We start from the raw sequence: 21,237 nt of genomic DNA, 5'->3' as shown, positions 1-21,237 counted from the left end.
TACATCTCCAAATCAGTAACTTTACAGGAGAAGGCAAAAACATTCTTAACTTATAATGTAACTTAATGTAAAGAGGTTTTTTCAAAGCGATTTCGGAGAATATCTTTTGGTCCATTTATCATGAAATGTTGTCATAATGTAAAGAACAGCCACTGTGTAAAAATCAACAAAAATAGAGATACATGGTTTTTGTTGCTTTTTTGAAAGTGACGATAAGCTGCACTGTTTGTAACTTATTTAGGCACTAGATAATTGAGAACATTAACTCCTCAGGCTGTGTTATGAGCATAGCTACCCATCCACCGAATTTAGTGAAAAAACAAGCCACTGATCGAGCATACAGCAATTTTCACACTGGTTAAAAAAGCTCATTTTAAATATCTACATATACCATACAGAAAATATAGAATACCTATTAAAATATCACTTAATGGTTATGATCTGTTTGCTCTGCAGCCAGTGCTCTCAGCATGAGCCTGGTGAACTTGACTAGATTTGGAATATGTATGTGCATACAGTGGAGCATACATGGCCCAGCAGCATATGTGTGAGGAGCAGGGTGGAGATGGAGCCCGGAGCTGAGTGTGTGTGTGCGCATTCTGCTGCTGAGCGTGACTGGACAGCAGGGAGAGAGGCCCCTGCAAGGTGGATCCCACTGAGGTCCCAAGGAGTCATTTCACATATCGTCCATGATACAGCGCTCGGGCCTGTGTGTGCGTGTGCCGCTGGGCTCATTCACCTCCGTTCTTCCCACCCTGCCTGTCTCACCTCTGCCGCACTGGAAGTGCAGGAGTTTTGACAGCTGTGTTTGGATCGCCCTGATGGCGGTCTGGAGGAGAAGGGTGTGTGCTGAGTGTGTGTGTGTGCGTGTGTATGTGTGTGTGCACTTGAGTGTCAGGTGTACTTGCCTGCATGTATAAAATGATGGGAAACTTGCTGTATAGTTTAAAAAGTTCCATATAGGACCAAAATATGGAATATCTATATCTAACCTTTTTAAAAACGTTTCTTTTATTGTTACAAATTTGACATCGTAACAATAGAAAAACCCTTTTTTGTGTTATATACCAAATATATATATATACATTTTCAAAAAGGTTCTTTATTTCACCATGCAAAGAGTCATTTAAGCATAAAATGGAACTATAAAGAAACATTCCATTTACTAAACCACAGAAGAATCATCTTTTCATGCAGGCAATGTTTGTGTAGGCAGTGTTTGTGTATATAATCATGACAACTCAAAGAACCATGTGATCCTTTAAAGAACCATCGTAAATATGGTTCTGTGTAGCACTAAAAAGCATTTCTACTTTTGTTACAAGTCCTTTTTTGCTAAAAAAAAAAAAAAACTCACACTGCTTAATGGAACAAAGGAGCAAAAGAAGAACCACTATGAAGAACTTTCTAAAGAACCATATCTGCAAATGAGAAGGGTGAGTATGAAGACACTGTAAAAGGTTTAAATAACCTCCACTAATGCGATACAATATGTTTAATCCCTTTAACTACTTCAGGGTATGACAGCAATAACAGAGAGTAAATGAAGGTGCCAAAGAGGTTTTTTGGAGCAATGACACAAAAGAACAGATTTTTAGGTTCTTTAAAGAACAATCTTTGCAGAAATAAATTGTGATGATTCTGTACCAATTAGAGGTTTTCCCTACCGCGGTGCTTCCATGCCAAGAACTGTGTTGGAACCGTGTAGAAATGTTTGGGAGTGCAGTTAAGAGATTGAGAAGCTGAAGCCTGGACTCGCCGGCGGGTCCCCGTAGTTCAAGGGGTCAAAGAGGAGCAGAAGAGGTAAAGAGTGCTTGTGTGTGAGTGTATCTGTGTGTGTATGTATGTGTCTTAGGGGGGTAACTGTACTGCGTGTTGCCCTGATTAGTGAGGCTGGAGCTTTGGGAATAAAGCAGGAATGTGGTCTGGGTGGGGGCTAACAGGCGGCTCAGCCCAGCAGGGTCGCGGGGAGCACAGCCAGGCCGGCCACATGAGTCTCAGCTGATCCCTCTGCTAACCACCAGCAGCAGCAGTGGAGGCCGGAGGGCCAGGCCAGTTGCAGAACAGTCTCCACTACCTGGCCTGCAGGAGAAAGCTCCCTTCGGAAAAGGCGTGAGGTGTTTTTAACTCGGTAATGCACTGAGGGTCCGAGCTCACCTTGTGGCAGCCAGATGTAAGGTTGGGAACAGAGGAAGCAGAGGGCTAATAAAGCAGCTTGTGTCCAGGTCAACAGAATTGATATGAGTTGGACTTAAGCAAACTCAAGAATTGCTCTTGTGCGCCTTTCATGCAATATATCATCCACTTTGCTGCTTTATTATTTTCCTTGGCCGACAAAAAGGCTCTCTCCCAGCTGTGAAGTGTATTAATTAGGCCCAGAGAGTTCACGGAAGAGCAAGGTGAATCACTCTTACCATACGCCAGACAAATACGTAACAAACAGGCCATGTTCCTGCTGCGTTACGGTAATGACAACACACGTGTTCTGATAACAGGCCCATCACACAGGACTTATGACTTCACACTAAGCAGTAAGCATTTTATTGTAAGGTACCTTTACTCCAGTTTACGCACTAAGCACTGCAATCTTATCATCTGGGCAGAGATAGAGGGGGGTAAATCAGGACACAATCCAGCACCTTAACCCCCCCCCCCCCTCCCTCTCAAGTAAGAGTGCATACCCTCATCAGGGTAGCTATGCTAGTTCAGTAAAAGACAGCTGATAAGTACACTGACCTCAAGTCGACTACACCACCCTAATCCATAATTAATTTTTGGTCAATCTGCCAATACACAAGCTTCCCACAATGAGCAGATTGCATTCAAGGCAGCCCTTTCTGATGGGAAGAAGAGAAAAATGGCTCTTTTCCTGGGTACTATTTGTGTTTTTTTTTTCCTGCTGTTTTCCAGGATGGTCATAACTCGAGGTGGTTTTACTCTCTCGTGGCAGAATCAGGAAGCAGTTCTTGGGTCTCCCCCCTAGTTTGACTAAGAAGCTCATAAAAACACAGGACATCCTGTGGACTTTTAATGACAAAGCACACATTGTAATCAAATGAGTCAAATAAACACTCCCAGTCATGCAAGCACGTGGAACTGGTGTTTTTATTTTTTGTGTTCATAATTTATTTCCCTTATATATCATGAAGAGGTTTTCTCTTAAATGTTGGAATTCAGACACAGCTCATTCATCCAAACTCCCCAAATGACCAGTCCAGTCACCAGCAGCACTAGACTTTATCTGATTGTTGTCCTTCAGTGGAACTGCAAGGAAGGATTTGGTGAGACATTTCGGTGTTATCATGCCACCAGGTGGCTGATCCTTGCTAAAGCTGATGAATGTGTAACTTGACAACATGTTGCACTGTAGGCTAGTTTCAACAGAGCAGATGGTGCAATGAAATGTTGAAAATGACCACATATTTTGAACAGAATGGGAGAAAACATTTTCCCACAGCCAGAGAAAAGGTCAAGACTTGTTTGACTTGCAGTTATTTTCTTGTTCTGTTTTTTACTGTCCATCTATAATTCATTTGAATGCCACGGTGGTTTGGGAATCCATAAAACATTGTGTGTTTTAGCTTGAGGTTATGAGATGTGAAACAAGAGGGTGGTTCGCATGGACTCTGGATTATGACATTCAGATTTGATTTGGTTTATTTCATTACTATTATTCTCATTGAAATACCATCCTTGGAATGTACACTGGCATCCACCAAGTCTATCGAAACGTTTATATAATTACAAATCATTAGTGAAGCTGTGAAACAAAAAGTGATGAACTCATCAGTTAATTAACTTCAAACTTTATTGAGGAAATAATTACATTTTTACATGTTTGCAGAATGATAAACAGAGCTGTAGATGATTCTACAATGACTGGTTGTGATTCTAAGATAATGATTATCTATGATATGTTATATTTCAAAATTGACCAATCTCGAACCAGATAACGATAAAATTCCTTTAAATAGATAATTACAGTATTACTTATTCTTATACAACCTTTTGCTGTGTAGTTCAGAGTGTAACTCAGTAGAGTTTCTGGTAAATTAATAAAGAAAATATTAATATCAAAAGAAATTCCAAACTTTTCAATGCTAGTGTACACAAACAGCACACAAGATACTACAGTGAGTGATTTAAATGATGCGTATAAGTATTTTCCTCCACTGTTTTGTCTGGTATTGTGTTATTGCAATACTGCAAAGTCTGTCCACATATGAACTATTCAGGCTGATGGCTTGGACGGAGGTTTAAAATGAGACATTGTAATGAGACAGCAGACCACTTATGATTTATGGTCATAATAAGTCAGGGTAAGATGATACTCTATGTGTCATGTTTTGTATTTGTCGAGATCTGATCTGCCTCACATACTGTCCACAGTAAATCCAACAGTCAATTGGTAACATAAAATTTACAGTGTGCAGTTGGTGATTTTTTTTTCATAACACAGTTCATTTTTCTTCATTGTCAGATCAAAACCTTGTCAAAATATCATTCTTTCTTTGTTTTTCTATTCTTATATGATTTGAAAATGTAAGCTGCCTTTTACAATGACTAAGAATTTCATGATGAATGGACCAATACAGTGGTGCCAAATTTAATAGAAAGACATCTTGTTTGTGTTCACTTTGTGTATTTCCTGAAACATATCAACATCATGGTGTTCAGACAGTAGAAGTGTATGTGAGTACATGAGAGGATGAGATTAGTGGTAATAATAATAATAATAATAATAATAATAATAATAATGATAATAATAATAGTCTGCTTACTTCTTTGTAGTGTGTGGTTCATTTTGGCTTGACTGGCTTGCATAACACCTGGTTCCATACCAGCTTTTGGCCACAGCAGTTGCTGTGATACACAGGTCATGCTCTCTCTCTCCCTCCTGCTGCTTCACCCTTTAGACATGATAAACTAATTCTGTTTTTTTCCCACTCCACTCTGCAGCATCTCCCCCAAACCTCTTATTCCCTTTTTCCACCATCACTCTTAAAATTGCCACCTGGAACCAAAAAGTGTTGAAAGAACCTTTCAATGGAACAATTTTAGCAAATGTGAAAAGTGTTTTTAAAGTTCAAAGAACCTCTATATAACGTAAAGTTTCAATACCAACTAAATATATTTCCTAGAACCATGGCAAGAACCATTTAGGAAGTCTTATTTTCAAGAGTGATGTTCATACATTTCTCCAGAGGCCAGTGGTGGGTGCAAAACGTTTTGTGGACCATTTACTGGCTAGTGTGTGTTGCTGTGAATACACTGCTGGGCTATTTTCTGCCGCTGCTGATGAGTGGTGGACTGCACAGGCTGCTGAAGAGGGGGCTGGCTGTGATCTGGGCTGTAAATTCAGGTGAGGAGGGCGAGATCCTGTAAGACGATACCTCTCCTTCTGCCAGTATCAGCACACGACTCCGCCGAGACAAGAGAGAAGAAGCAGGCAGTAAATCCATTGGAGTTCACTGATAGCGCTGTTTGCACAGCCACCGCCGCTTCCTTTGATCAAATCGCCGGGGGAGCAGGGGGTCGTGTGTCGCTGCCAAAGGTCAGCTATATATTACACTCCTAAAAGTGATTACTGAAATTCTTAACTGAAACCATTCTGCTGCCAGGGTGTGCCAGAAGCCCCTGTGGCGGTGTCTGGGCCGGCTCGGGGGGCCTCTCTGCAGCCCCTGTACGCAGCACAAAAATCCTCTCCGCTTGTGTTTTCTATCATCAGTGGCGGGCCTGAGAAAGGCCCACATGGAAACATGTGCTATCCGATTGCAGCATCGGTGGGCAAAACGCTGCGAGTGTCTGCAGCTCAGGAAATATAAATGTGTGCCACACTTCAAAGGAAGGAACTGCAAATTAAGGCGGGCCAAAGAACAAGACAGAAAGTGCCTGAGCATCAGCAACAGTATAAACAATGTCTGGCTTGTGTTTCTGTCTTGCGTTGCATAGACCTCACCATCAGATAAACACTACTCCTGTTTGTAGTGTTTGGTGATATTTATGATCTATAATGATATACTGGTATTGATGGTGTACGACAACATTCAGTTTTACCTATATTGATTGACAGTGGTGAGCCATGACTATCATAGCTGGTCCTTCAGTTCGGGACATAAATGTCAAAGCTCAGGTAAAAAGAAAGAAAAACCTCTATGATAATTTAATTCCTGCAAGTGCTCCTATGGCATACAATGGCGCTAATGGCGCTTCACGTGAACAATTTTTGGCTGTTCTAGATTAAACATGGACATTTGAAGCATGTAGAGTCCATTCCATGCCTTATTTCAAGCTTGTAACAAAATATCTTAAAATATCTATTACTTCATAGCCATTTTACAGTGACTCCTTCAGTAAAGAGCACTGGCACAGAACTGCTGCATCTGTTTTCTACATCTGGCATTGATCAGACTACCACTTCTACTCACAATCAAAGACGTATCCAGGACGTCCAGCAGTCTAGAGTCACTTTTTTCTCACAAATTGGCCCCACTCACTAGGAAATTAAAATGTGATTGGTTAATTATACTGTCACTTCCTAATTATGTTAGTGGTTAATCTGACATGTTAGGACTTCAGTTCAGCTCCTGAAAGCCCAACCTGTAGGAGAGCTCACTTGGTTGTATCCAACTAGGTACTACAAATGTTTGTATCATTGAATCAATTTAACCAATTTATTTGGATGTTATTCCTTTGGAACAGGATTACTACAAGACCTGTGAAAGTTAAATACAATCAGTATTATGAGTCTATTAAATAAATATGAGCTACAAATTACAGAATTCAGTCCATGAGGCCTTCTGGATTAACTTACATTATATGATGACATTCTATTATAACTCTTCTGTTGTTGCCATGATGAAAGAAAAACTCTAATTTTCCCTTGAACATAATGAAAAAGTCATTTGATGGGATGATGGGATGCCACCTGTGCAACAAGTCCAGTCATGAAATTTCCTCACTACCAAATTTTCCACAGTCAACTGTCAGTGGTATTATAACAAAGTTGAAGTGACTGGGAACGACAGCAACTCAGCTACAAAGTGGTAGGCCACGTAAAATGACAGAGCAGGGTCAGTAGATGCTGAGGCACATAGTGCACAGAGGCTGCCAACTTTCTGCAAATCGTCAAATCGCTACAGACCTCCAAACTTCATGTGGCCTTCAGATGAGCTCATGCATGAACGGTGCATAGAGAGCTTCATGGAATGGGTTTCCAAGGCTGAGCAGCTACATTCAAACCTTATATCACCAAGCGCAATGCAAAGCGTCAAATGCAGTGGTGTAAAGTGCCGCCACTGGACTCTAGAGCAGTGGAACTGTGTTCTCTGGAGTGAAGAATCACGCTTCTCCATCTGGCAATCCGACAGACGAGTCTGGGTTTGGTGGTTGCTAGGAGAATGGTACATGTCTTACTGCATTGTGCCAAGTGTAAAGTTTAGTGGAGGGGGGATTATGGTGTAGTGTGGTTAGTTACAGTGAAAGGAACTCTTAGTGCTTCAGCACCAAGGGATTTTGGAGAATTTCATGCTCCCAACTTTGTAGGAAAAGTTTGGGGATGGTCCCTTCCTGTTCCAACATGACTGCACACCAGTGCACAAAGCAAGGACCATAAAGACATGTATGTGTGAGTTTGGTGTGAAAGAACTTGACTGGCCTGCCCAAAGTCCTGACCTCAACCTGACAGAACACCTTTGGGATGAATTAGAGCGGAGACTGCGAGACAGGCCTTCTCGTCCAACATCAGTGTCTGACCTCACAAATGCACTTCTAGAAGAATGGTCAAAAAAATCTCATAAACACACTCCTAACCCTTGTGAAAAGCCTTGCCAGAAGAGTTGAAGCTGTTACAGCTGCAAAGGGTGGGCTGTCATCATATTAAATCCTATGGATTAAGAATGGGATGTCACTCTAGTTCATATGCATGTGAAGGCAGACAAGTGAATACTTTTAGAAATATACTGTATGATGATATGCATGCCACCTGAGCAGATTATACTAACTGTAGCACACCCAGCATCCATAAAGCTGTGGAAAGTCTGACTCCTTTATGGAGGAACTGAGAGCTATTAGTGATTAGAGGACGGTGTGGGTCAGAAGGTCAGAGACTGCAGAGACTAGCCTTTAGGTGTGGATGTCCCAGCCTGAGTTACACAAACCCTCCAACTTCATTTGTTTCAGCACAAGTGGTTCCCATAAACATAAATCTGGACTTCCACAGCATCCCCTTCCATAGCAGCAGCAGAGTTAAGATACCGCCATATTGGGCTAAAGATGAGGAATGTGAAGTCATGCTCAATGAAACTTAATACACATTTGCTGATCATTACCTAAGATTGCCTCGTGTTAACTTTGGCAGACCTCCGCCTGGCTCTTAAATTAAAAGGCATGATGTATTTCTTCTTATTTGTTATTAGCACTGAGCTACTGAGAGAGAGAGAGAGAGAGAGAGAGAGAGAGTGTGTGTGTGTGTGTGTGTGTGTGTGTGTGTGTGTGTGTGTGTGTGTGTGTGTGTGTGTGTGTGTGTGGCTGGTGCATGCCAGAAATAACAGAGTGAACCATGCTCCAGAGCCTCATTAGCTGGTGGAAAACAGTTCCCAGGAGTAACAACAGGGTGTAAATATATATTTAAAACTTCTCAAACCTGAAGAATTTTTTAATGCCAAACTTTCCTCCTCTATGACACACAAACACACTCAGAGAGAGAGAGAGACTATAAACTACAGACTTAAAATCCAACAGCACATCCTGTTAAAAGTTAGCTGTTGTAATTCAAAGTGAATTGATGGAACACTTCATACAACATGAGAAGTACTTTTTCTAGAATTTCAGGCAGCCTATTTTTCAGCATATTTAAATACTTATTTAGCTCTATTTTCAGTCTCATTTCCAGTAGTTATTTTGTTAAATAAAAGCCCTTGTGTGCAGAGAGGTGGCAAATGCAGGGCTTACTGTAACTGCCATTGAAAAAAGCTATATGCAACATATTTTATTACAGAATATAGTATACAGATATGTTTACATATAGTTATATAATGCCCTCATACTAAATAAATCAATAAATAAATAAATAGTTTTTCCATTATTTTAATTTTTCTTTTTCTACATTATTGACACACAACAGCTGCCCTTAACATTGTGTGCAAATGTAATGGTGAACAGACCAATAGAAATGCACCTTGTTAACTGTAACTTGTATTGAAAGTAAAAAAAAACATTTTTGCCTTCTACTGTAAAGTCACCATTTGGAGGTACTTGTTTTTTTGTGTTCTATATGTGCATGTCATGACAAATTAAAAGTAAAGGACAAATTAAAGCAAATATCAAAATTTGTGTCTTAGTAAGGTCAACCCACCAGAACAGCTTTAGTGTGCCTTGACATAGACTCTACATCGCTGGAACTGCACAAGAGAGAGAATCACCAATCTTCCCAAAGATCCCTCAGTTGATGTTTTGGTGGTGGTGGTGGTGGTAGTGGTGGTGTTGGAGAGCGCAGTCTAACACATCAATCCAAAATTTCCCATCGGTATTCATCTGGTTTGAGTTTGAGGTTTGAGAAGGCCACTGCATATGATTTACATCATTCTCAAACAGCAAACCATTCAGGGATCTGACGATGGGGTCACATCCTGGATAGAAACATTTCATCATAGGATAAAGGTGATCAGTCAGATTAAGTTTGAACTCATTTGAAGTGAACCTTCCCTCTAATACCATTCCAGCAAAATGTCCCCATAGCAGTCGTCTTTGTAATGAGGGGTTTATGTACTGTAACTCTACTACAATATCCCTCTCTATGTGGTTTGCTGGATTATATCCTTAGCAGGAGATGCCACCTAAAGGAGATTGGAGATTGTAAAGTGGTGCCAGGGGAAAGTGTAGCAAGGCAGCATAGGGTGGTTGTCTGTAGAATGAGATTAGAAACAAAAAAGAGGAAGAGAGTGAAGAACCAAAGATTAGATGGTGGAAGCTGAAGGAGGAGGATGGTTGCAGGCAGTTCAGGGAAAAATTGCAACAGGCCCTTGGGGGCAGTGAGGAGCTACCTGAGGACTGGGAAACTACAGCTAAGGTGGTGAGAGAAACTGGCAAAAATGTGTTGGGTGTTTCATCTGCTCAGAGGAAAGAAGACAAGGAAAGTTCCTGGTGGAATGAGGAAGTCCAGGAGAGTATTCAGAAGAAGGCAGCTAAGAAAAAGTGGGATAACCAGAGAGATGAAGGAAGTAGGCAGGAGTACTGTGAGGCTAGTCGCATAGCGAAAAGAATGGTGGCAAAGGCAAAGGCTCAGGCCTATGATGAGCTGTATGAGAGGCTGGACAGTAAAGAAGGAGTAAAGGACTTGTATCGTTTGGCTAAACAGAGAGATAGAGCTGGAAAGGATGTACAGCAGGTTAGGCTGATAAAGGATAGAGAGGGTAATGTACTAGTGAGTGAACAGAGAGTGTTGAGTAGATGGAATGAGTACTTTGAAGAACTAATGAATGAGGAAAACGAGAGCGAGAGAGGAGGACAACGGGGGGAGAGATAGTGGATCAGGAAGTGCAGAGAATTAGTAAGGTGGAAGTGAGGGCAGCTTTAAAAAGGATGAAGAATGGAAAGGCAGTTGGTCCAGATGACATACCTGTGGAGGTATGGAGATGTTTAGGAGAGAAGGCAGTGGACTTTTTAACCAGGTTGTTTAACAAAATCCTGGAGAGTGAGAGGATGCCTGATGAGTGGAGAAGCAGTGTACTGGTCCCCGTTTTTAAGAACAAGGGTGATGCGCAGAGCTGCAGTAACTACAGAGGTATAAAGTTGATGAGCCACACCATGAAGGTATGGGAAAGAGTTGTTGAAGTAAGGCTAAGGCGAGAGGCTCAGATCAGTGAGCAGCAGTTTGGTTTCATGCCCAGAAAGAGTACCACAGATGCAATTTTTGCGTTGAGAGTGTTGGTAGAGAAGTACAGAGAAGGTCAGAAGGAGCTGCATTGTGTTTTTGTGGATCTAGAGAAGGCATATGATAGGGTGCCAAGAGAGGAACTGTGGTACTGTATGAGGAAGTCAGGTGTAGCTGAAAAGTATGTTAGGGTGGTGCAGGACATGTATGAGGATAGTGAGACAGTGGTGAGGTGTGCAGTTGGAGTGACAAATGGTTTCAAGGTGAAGGTAGGGTTACATCAGGGATCAAGGTTGACAGATGAGGTCAGGCAGGAGGCTTCATGGACCATGATGTTTGCAGATGACATTGTAATCTGTGGTGAGAGTAGAGAGCAGGTGGAAGAGAATCTGGAGAGGTGGAGGTTTGCACTGGAGAGGAGAGGAATGAAGGTCGGTAGAGACAAGACGGAATACATGTGTGTGAATGAGAGGGAGGCAGGTGGAAAGGTGAAGATGCAAGGAGTAGAGGTCGTAAAGGTGGATGACATCAAATATCTTGGGTCAACCATCCAGAGCAATGGACAGTGTAGAAAAGAGGTGAAGAAGAGGGTGCAGGCAGGATTGAGTGGGTGGAGACGGGTGTCAGGGCTGATGTGTGACAGAAGGATAGCAGCAAGAGTGAAAGGGAAGGTTTACAAGACAGTAGTGCGTCCTGCTATGATGTATGGTTTGGAGACTGTGGGTCTGTCTAAAAGACAGGAGGCTGAGCTGGAAGTGGCGTAGGTGTGGCGTAGGTGGAAGTGGAAGTTGGTGTAAAAGTAGAGGAGGCAGTGGATAGGGCAAGATGGAGGCAGATGATCCGCTGTGGCGACCCCTAAAGGGAGCAGCCGAAAGAAGAAGAAGAAGAAGAAGAAGAAGAAGAAGTTTTAACAGACAGTCTGATTATGGCCAACAGTCTGATCCCATGCTCATTGGAACTGTTGCTCTTGTGTCTTTCTTCAAATATCACACTAAAATTTGAGCCTCATGATTGTTGAATGTATACTTTTAACCATAATTTCCAGACGTTGGTTACTGATGTCTTTCCAAGCAATTTAAATGCAGATGCAACTAGCCAGTTGAGCAGACTTTGTCACTGAAGCTCCTGCCATTCATTCCCCAAAGTGAACCCTCTTTTAAAAATAAGATCATTTCATATAGTCATGTCTAAAAGAAGCTGACTCTTCATGTTCTAATTACTAATGATTCAGGTTTTTCTTTTATCACTCCCCTGTATGCGTACTCTTTAGAGGGGCTTTAATATTTGTAGAAATGATGTAATACAATTCATATGACTTGGTCCAAGGTCATTTTATAAAATATCATAATTAAGAATTAAAACTGTGGATATTACAGAAAGTAAGAAGACTAATATGACTAACAGCCTTTACTATTCTGGGAAGAATCTACACTAGATGTTAGGACATTTGATAGCATTAAGCTACAAAAGCATTAGTGAGGTCAGGTACTGATATTGGAAGATTGGTTCTGGATCACAAACACCACTCCAACTAAAACTCATCCCAAAGGTGATTGAAGGAGCTGCATCATCCCAGAGAACACAGGCTAATGCTGCCACTGGGCATGTTGAGTCTAGGATCATGTGTAAAAATAAATGAAAAGAATATTTTTGAAAGTAAAAAATGAAAGTGAAATGAAAATGATACTTTATTGGAGATTTTGTTCCAATAGTGACAGTAGATATACACTCATGAAGGATTTTGTTCTTAAACACATCACAGACTTATAATGTGTTTTGGAACCAGATCCTTCGTGTGTGTATATCTACTGTCACTGTCGGAACAAAATCTCCAATAAAGTAACATTCTTAATTTTTCATGTAAATTCAGGAAGGGGGGGGCGGTTATAAAGTGTCGCACATCCCTCTGAATCTGACCAGCTAGTAAACTCCAACTCCCAGAACTCCCTTGGAGATCACGTGACTGACGACACACCATCCACAACCAATCATCGGTCTCCTTCACTAGAACAGTAATATGCTGCATCTGTGTTGTTTTTCCATGTGACCTAGAGTAGGTAGTATATAAAACCCAGGTTTTAGCTATGAGTAACAAATCATTTTGGACTATATTAGCTCTATTAGCCTGTTCATGAAGACATTTTGACAATGTAAACGGCTGCTTTATTTAGAAAATGTGATAGAGTTCCATATTTATACACATAAATACATTCTTCTGTGAAAATGTCAGAGACACTTTTCATTTATTTAATTTTCATGCAACACAGCCATTAAGTACAAGTCATTGATTTTATAGGAGATGTTTCTTAGGACATTTCAGCAGCTTCCATAAGACAGAGGAATGTTAAAACAAATGAATGCAGCCGTTTCCCAAACTAAAGTTTAAAAAAATTATTAAAAGATACAGAGAAACTGGGACTTCCAAAAACCAAGCAAGACCTAGTAGACCACCCTAACTGTCCCCATTAAATAAACACTACTTAAAGCTTTCATTTTGAGAGAGAGGAGAAAATCAAGCTCTGCTCTTGATTCAGACCTGAAAAAATCCACAGGTGTTTGTGAACCCTTCCACTGTGAGAAGACAAATCAGCACTTTGAGCCTGAAAGGATGTGTAGCCATCAAGAAGCCCTTACTGAGAAAATCAGTTGGACTGTGGAATCAAAAATGCAACCTCTAACACTGAACCTTGAAGGTGTGGAAAAATACCTCTTCTGATTGATCTAAAAAAGCCGTAATAACGGTAAAGTATGGACACCCTAAAAATATTACCTTTAGTTGTTGAGGCTTCTGTGTAATTTTTCTGTGTAAATGTCCAGGTTGTTTTGGTTAGTGTGGCTTTAAGAGAAACATAAACAAGCTCTCGCTTCTGATTGGCTGTCCTGTATTGTACCTCATTCACAAAGCACTCACAACAACAAATAACTGTTGATGGAAGAAAACCTTGTCTCTCCAAAATGGTAACTTTACAGGAGAAGGAAAATACCTACTAAGGGTAACATATGCTGGTTTTACTAATTTTTCTAACAATGTTTTGAAGTAAAAGGGAAGAAATATTGTCTAAACATAAAAAAAACATTTTAAAATATTGATATATTTATATTCTTAAATTAATTACATTAATTATAGTATTAAAGGTAATGTTTTACTTTGGAAAATAGATCGTCACAGGTTTCTTGGTAGTCTATGGATGGCTGTCCATCTATTCAGTTTTTCCCCCAAAGTCCAATCAATCTGTTCATTAAATTTGCTCTACCACCAGAGGGCAGTATTTGTCTTTATTTTCCAGAGGAGGGCTCTCTGTCAGATGGGTTTTCATAACAAAGACAACAGAGTTGGGCTCAGACAGTCATCTAGTGTTATTTTATAGCCTTTTACTTGATCAAGCACTCTAGCTGGATATGGTTCATCTTTAAATGGTTAGAAACTGTTTATCGCTTTATTCATGAACACGAAAACAGGTCTTGCCACGCACTTGTCTGACAACTATCTAACAAAAATAATCACATAAATATAGCTGCAAGCAGCAGTGAGTGGGTCCAAGCACACACAAGCCCAAGAAGCTCTCATGCACTTTGAGCTAAATAGGCCTAAGAAGGCCTAATGCATTTTGGGTCTTCTAGGCATAGATGCTGAAAAGAGTTTATCAACAGGCTTTCATTAGTCATGAACAATAAGCAGAGGTCTTTAAACATATGTTTACATTTCTTTGTACGGATCTACAAAGGTTTGTACAACATTAGAAAAGGTTATCAATATAGATATCAAGAGCACATAAGTAATGGTAAAAATTCTGTCATAGTTGTGTTTGCAAAGAGTTTTGTTTTTCCGTGTTTAAGCCTTTGATAAGCATGCCATCACTAAAAAAAAAGAACTGGAAAACATTTAGCATCATTTGACTCATCAGTTAGTAATCTCACTGGGTTATTCAGAAAGGACGCTATCAAAGTGTTGATCCAGAATCTCCTGAGCTATATCAACAGGTTGTAGACACGTATCCATAAACATACTGTGTTGCTGTCTGATGAAACTGCTTGACAATGTTCTCATCTCCAAAACTGTTATCAGTATTTTCCAGTTCTTCTTCACATGCAACATCTTCTTCAGAGTTAATTTTACATGGATTACTCTAATCAGTGTTGATGTTCACATTACAGTAAAATTGATCATGTTCTTTCAGACACATCAAAGCTTTCTTAATTTTTTCTGGATGTACAAATTCATACTCATAGTGTCCTTTGTAAGTTAATTTCCTCCTCACTTTCATATGAATCATGAAGTCAGTATTTTCTGATCATGGTAGAGCTTCAACTACATCTCTAATGTTAGAGGGAACACACATGACAGGACCATGAACATCATTTTGCCCTCCTTTTGGTAAAGACACAACTTTCATGAATGGGATATGCCATACAATGAGATGTTTCTCCAGAGAATTCAGTATCTGCAACTCAGGAGGAATTGGCTCCAGGGAAAGATTGTTTTTAACACTCTCTTCTGGCATTTTCCCATTAAGAATCTTTCTATGACAAGTGTAGCAGATCCACAGACAGCCAGCAGGACCAAATTTAGTTTTGCAGTCATCTCTGAAGACATCACTGGTGTTTAAACAATGCACGATGACAAACAGCACATACATATTCAGGACCCGTGCTTACTTTTTCTCTGAATTGTTCAGTTACATAAGCAATGTCTTTCCTTTGTTGTTTTTCTGTTTTCCTTTTTTCTGCACTTCTGCATTTAGTTGTCACGATTGGCCACTCCCAGTCTCCTCATGTGCTTTTGTTTACCTTTTTAGTCCTGTCGTGCTTTTGTTTTGATTTCTTCCCAGTCCGGCCCGTTGTTTTGTGAGCCTGATTGTTCTCACCTCTGTTTCCCACCTGTCCCTCATCATCCCTCGTGTGTGTATATAAGCCCCATGTTTGCCCTGGTCTGTGTTGGTCTTTGTTTGATGTGTTTGTTTTGCTTGTTCCGTTCAGTATTTGGATTTCTGTGTGCTTTGTGTTGTCTGTCCCTCCTGCTCTTCGTATTGGCTACCTGAACCTGGACTGTCATGACCACGACCCTGGATTTGCCCTCAATAAAAGTCGCTCCCAGTTACATTAGTTACCATAGCATAACTGCTGTCTGTTTTATACCATTTCATACTAGCTTGTTTTTTAGCCGTTTGGTGAAATTCATCACTGTGGTATAATTCAAAACTCTTCTTTGTAACAGCTTCTCTATGACTTTCATTTAAGGAATATTTCTGTATGCTCAGTTCCTTCTTATGCAGCCTATGTTCTGGATTTGTGGAATATTTAGTCAAGCTCATTTGCTTCTTTTCTTCCTTGTATTCTACATTTGATTTGTATTAATCAGCTTGCTGTTCCTTAATATATTCTCTGTAAACCTCATCCTCATGATATCGTTTCATGCTTTTCTGTTGCACAAAGTGGATTGACATGAATCATGGCTCCAACATGAGAGATGTCAGTAGAAACAAAGGAGAGAATTATAAAACTTCTTCAAGAAGGTAAATCATCACGGAATGTTGCAAAAGATGTTGGTTGTTCCCAGTCACCTGTGTCTAAAATCTGGACCAAGTACAAACAAGATGGGAGGGTTGTAAAAGGGAAGCATACAGGTAGACCAAGGAAAACATCAACGTGTCAAGATAGAAAACATAAAATGCACAACAAAACAAATTGGAAACAAGTGGGTGGAAACGGGAGTCAATGTCTGTGACCGAACTGTAAGAAATCACCTAAAAAAAATGGGATTTACGTGCAGAAAAGCCAAAAGTAAACAGAAAAGAACACGTAAACAGAAAAGAACAAGGTTACAGTGGGCTAAAGTAAAGCAAACATGGACTGTGGATGACTGGATGAAAGTAATCTTCAGTGATGAATAGTGAATCTGCATTGGGTAAGGTGATGATGCTGGAACTTTAGTTTGGTGCTGGTCCAATGAAATTTATAAAGATGACTGCCTGAAGAAGACATGTAAATTTCCATAGTCATTGATGATCTGGGGCTGCATGTCAGGTAACAGCACCGGGGAGATAGCAGTCATTACATCTTAAATAAATGCCAGTCTACATTGAAATTTTGGACACTTTTCTTATTCCATCAGCTGAAAGAATGTTTGGTGATGATGACTTCATTTTTCAAGATGATGCATCTTGCCATAGGGCAAAGGACATGAAAAGTTTCCTTCAAGAAAGACATATAATGTCAATGACATGGCCTGCAAATAGTCCAGATCTCAATCCAGTTGAAAATCTCTGGTGGGAATTGAAGAAAATGGTCAATGACAAGGCTCCAACCTGCAAAGCTGATCTGGCAATAGCAATAACGACAGTTGGAGACGGATTGATGAAGAATACTGTTTGTCAGTAGTTTAGTCCATGCTTCAGAGTATTCAAGCTGTTATAAAAGCCGGAGGTGGTGTAACAAAGTACTAATGGTGCATGATTCCATAATATTTTCCTCAGAATTTAGTGATTCCATCATTTTTTCCTCTTCTTGATGTAAAAACACAATTGTGACTGACTACAATAATTATATTTATTTCTTTTTTTTATTGTTTTCTTAATGTCAGAAGGTTGGAATTTTGAAAAAAAAAATGTGGCATGTCTCTGTGATTAACTTTTTTTCTACAAAATTAAACAATTGGAAGATCTTCCTCCAAGAGTGGTGATTCCATCATTTTTGCCAGTGGTTGTATATATGCAAAAGAAGAAACTGATACTTTAATGCAAACCATGCCTGCATTTATTGAGACAGTGAAATAAACAATTCCATCTCTGCCATCATGCAAGATTCTTCTGCACAATATACAAGGACTAGCATGTCACCTTGACAATCTAAAATGTGACAGAAGATACATGGAAGCTGATATAATGTGTGTGACAGAAATTCGGTTAAAATCAATCCATTCCACAGATGATGTAAAAATACCTGGATTTTAATTTCACAGCAAACCAAGAGGTCTTGCATATGACCAAAGTGAAACAATGTTTGCTGATCTAAAGGAGCAACAACATGGGAGTGTTGGTATATACTAAAGAGCAAATTAACTGTATTGTTCATGATCTACCATGTATGAACCTCATTTAAATACAACAGCTGCAGTTGTATAAAGTCCACCTTCCTACAATCTCAAAGCATTTCTGGACAGAGTCATTGATCTGATTACTTACATGGACAATTTTTCAGGAGGAAAAATTATTATGGGAGATTTTAATGAAAATCTTTTTTGTAGCAAGTGCTCTGAATGAAATGATGCAGAATCATGGATTTACTCAAGTTTTAAAAGAAGCTACTACTGAAAGTGGCACTTTGATTGATCATGTTTACATCAAAGACTTTATCAGCAACAACATTAGTATTTCCATCATGCCAGTTTATTTCGGGTACCATGAATGCGTAGTACTAAATGTGCTTTACTAACAGTTGATTATGTAGCACAGAAAATGGGAAATGTCCATTGCTCGTATTGGGGGGATACCGGGGTACTCCAGAAGCCTGGACGGACCCTGTAGGCACAGATATATAGGAGAGATGTCCTGTTAACTGGTTCACAGCTACAAAGAGTCACTTAGTTCAAGGAAGATCTAATAGTACACTGTTAGACATTAAGGTTCTGTGCAGGTACATTTCTCGTTCATCAAGGTACAAACAGTGTAAATGTTCTCTCAAAAGGTACAACAGTGGTTTTAACGTCCAATTGTGTACCTTAAATACATTTTTCCCAGTGGGAAAGTATGTATTTGCAACCTAATGGTTTAAAACAGTACAATAAAATAAAAAGGCTGGAGACGAGACAGGGTATGTGGACTCATTTCAGTGGATTATGCTCCCTGACTAAAGATACAGAGATGTACCCTTGAGGGTACCACCCCAGTGACAAGAGGGGCACTGTCCCAGTGACAGTTTCATACCTTTTTTTCTGAAATTGTATTTCTTACAATAGTAGCTGCTTGATGTTGAAGATTTTGTTTACAAAAGCCTCTCATTTCTGTACTAAGACCTTCTGTGCTGGGAACCAGTTAACAGGACATCTCTATTTCTTATTAACTAAATATTTGTCAAATGAGCCACACTATATAGACAAAAGTATTGGGACAGTACCTTGGAACACAGAGCACTCACCTCAACCCCACTGAACACTTTTGGAATGAACAGGAACAGAGATTGTGAACCAGGCCCTCTCATCCAAAATCAGTGTCTGACCTTACAATTGATCTTCTGGATGAATGGGCAAAAATTCCCACAGACAGACTCCAAATCTTGCAGAAAGTTTCCCAGAAGAGTGGAAGCTGTTAAAGATGCAAAAGAGGACCAACTCTACACTCACCGGCCACTTAAATTGCTTGTTAACACAAATAGTTAATCAGCCAATCACATGGCCACAACTCAATGCACTTATGCATGTAGAGGCGGTCAAGACAACTGAAATGATCCATCTCGAGCCTTGGTGCCTCCTACAATGCGGTTCCCCAGAGGAGGCCTTCGGCAAACTAGAGCAAGGAGGTCAGCAGTGAACACGTGGACGCAGATATCAAAAAGGAAGAAACACATAAAGGAGGCAAATAAAGGTGCTGTGTAATTACCTTGCACATCGCATGTCTGTATGAGGGCCACAGCTGCATGTTAGAGAGACGGAGCGTGAGAGCCAGAGTAGTAAACATCAGAACCAGAGCATATTACAGCCATGAGCGCACACATATAACACAGCAGCTTTTACAGCACAAAACCAGGCATTCTGCAGCAGTTTGTTTTGGTTCACATCAAAACCAGAAAGCATGAGGGTCTCATGGAAAATGCCAATTTTCTAAAAGTTATACTTCCTATTTTGTCCACCCACTCATCCCATATTTCAACACTGATAGAATTCCAAAATGTTATTCTGATCAGGATTTTGGTGAGCAAAAGCTACTGATAAGTAAAGTCTTATGCATTAAATAGTGCTTTATCATGATATGTTAATTATTATAAAACGGATAGTTCCGGTCCTAAAATGTGACTGGCTGAGTCAAATCCACTATATACCATGGCTATGACCACCTCACAGCAACTGAATACTGTATTACTACGCCACAGCACGAAAAACCCTTCTGATGTTAGCAGTAGTGTACGAAGTACACAAACCATGTACTTCTGTTAAAGTAGTGACACCCAAGGTAAAATATTGCTCCAGTAAAAGTAGACATTTGTAAGCAATCTGGGGATCTTGACCATCAAACTATATATATATTTTTGGGGATCTTGCCTTTCCAACTGTAGGATATTTAATGGTGTTTTAAAAGAATCAGAAATATCTGCCAGTGTGCAGATGTTCTTTTGTGCCTAGAGCTTATCTGTGTGATGGTCAAGGTCTGGGCTCGAGGGAGCTATCAGAGTCAGGCTCTACTCGAACTCACACACCTTCACATACACACACACACACACATACCTACATGAAAACCTACCCATGCATAGATTAGAGGGGCGACTATGACTCCAATTGATGACATTCCGACGCTTATTGACGATGAGGGTCTGTCTGGTCGAGGTTATTAGTTAGATTATTTGTTTCTGTGCCTGGAGGCTATCTTTACGATGTTCAAGGCTGTTTCTATCAAGGGAACGGGAAGATGTCACGTACAACTTTAGGCTCCATTAAGTCTGCACATCACACACACACACACACACACACACACACACACACACACACACAAACACACACCTTTCGTATCAATTGATTACACTTCATCTTTAGTTTTAGGTAGTATACAAATCAGGTATTACAATGTTCTTAGGTGTGTTACAATGTAGGCCCTCTCTGTACATCTCTGTAGGCCCTGACAAAGAGTGCTTGTCTCTCTGGCTAAGGCTGATTGGGTGAAGAAGGTCACTTTAGATACGCAGGGTTGTTATAAACTCGTTTGGTAAAACTTTAGCAGTCAGTTCGGGGGGGGCACAGAGAGTTGGGACTTGGAGAGATAAGCAGGAACTCTTGTCTTGGAAGATGGGAGAAAGAGCGAACCGGAGTCCACACTCAGGTTTACTGGGGTGATGGGAGCCCTTTTTTATTTTTATTTCACTTTTGTTAAACTTTCCATATTTAGCATGATTTTTCTGCCTTGATTTCTATTTTTCATTTTTCCTTCATTATCATAAAAACTGTTTTGTCCAGCGTTTTTTTACAATAAACTGTCAGGTTGTCAAGTTTTTCCATTTTCACATTCTTACAAGTTCCTCCTTTTAGACCTTCACTTGAGTAAAAGTACAAAAGTATTTGCTTTCACATGTACTTAAGTACCAAAAGTAAAAGTACTAAAAGATTAATTATGACCATAATGTCCTGTTATCATTTTTGTAAGATTGTATGTATTATCATA

The sequence above is a fragment of the Pygocentrus nattereri genome, chromosome 3 (assembly GCF_015220715.1).
Source record: "Pygocentrus nattereri isolate fPygNat1 chromosome 3, fPygNat1.pri, whole genome shotgun sequence".
In the NCBI taxonomy this organism is placed as follows: Eukaryota; Metazoa; Chordata; class Actinopteri; order Characiformes; family Serrasalmidae; genus Pygocentrus; species Pygocentrus nattereri.
Note: the sequence above shows the minus strand (reverse complement) of the source record.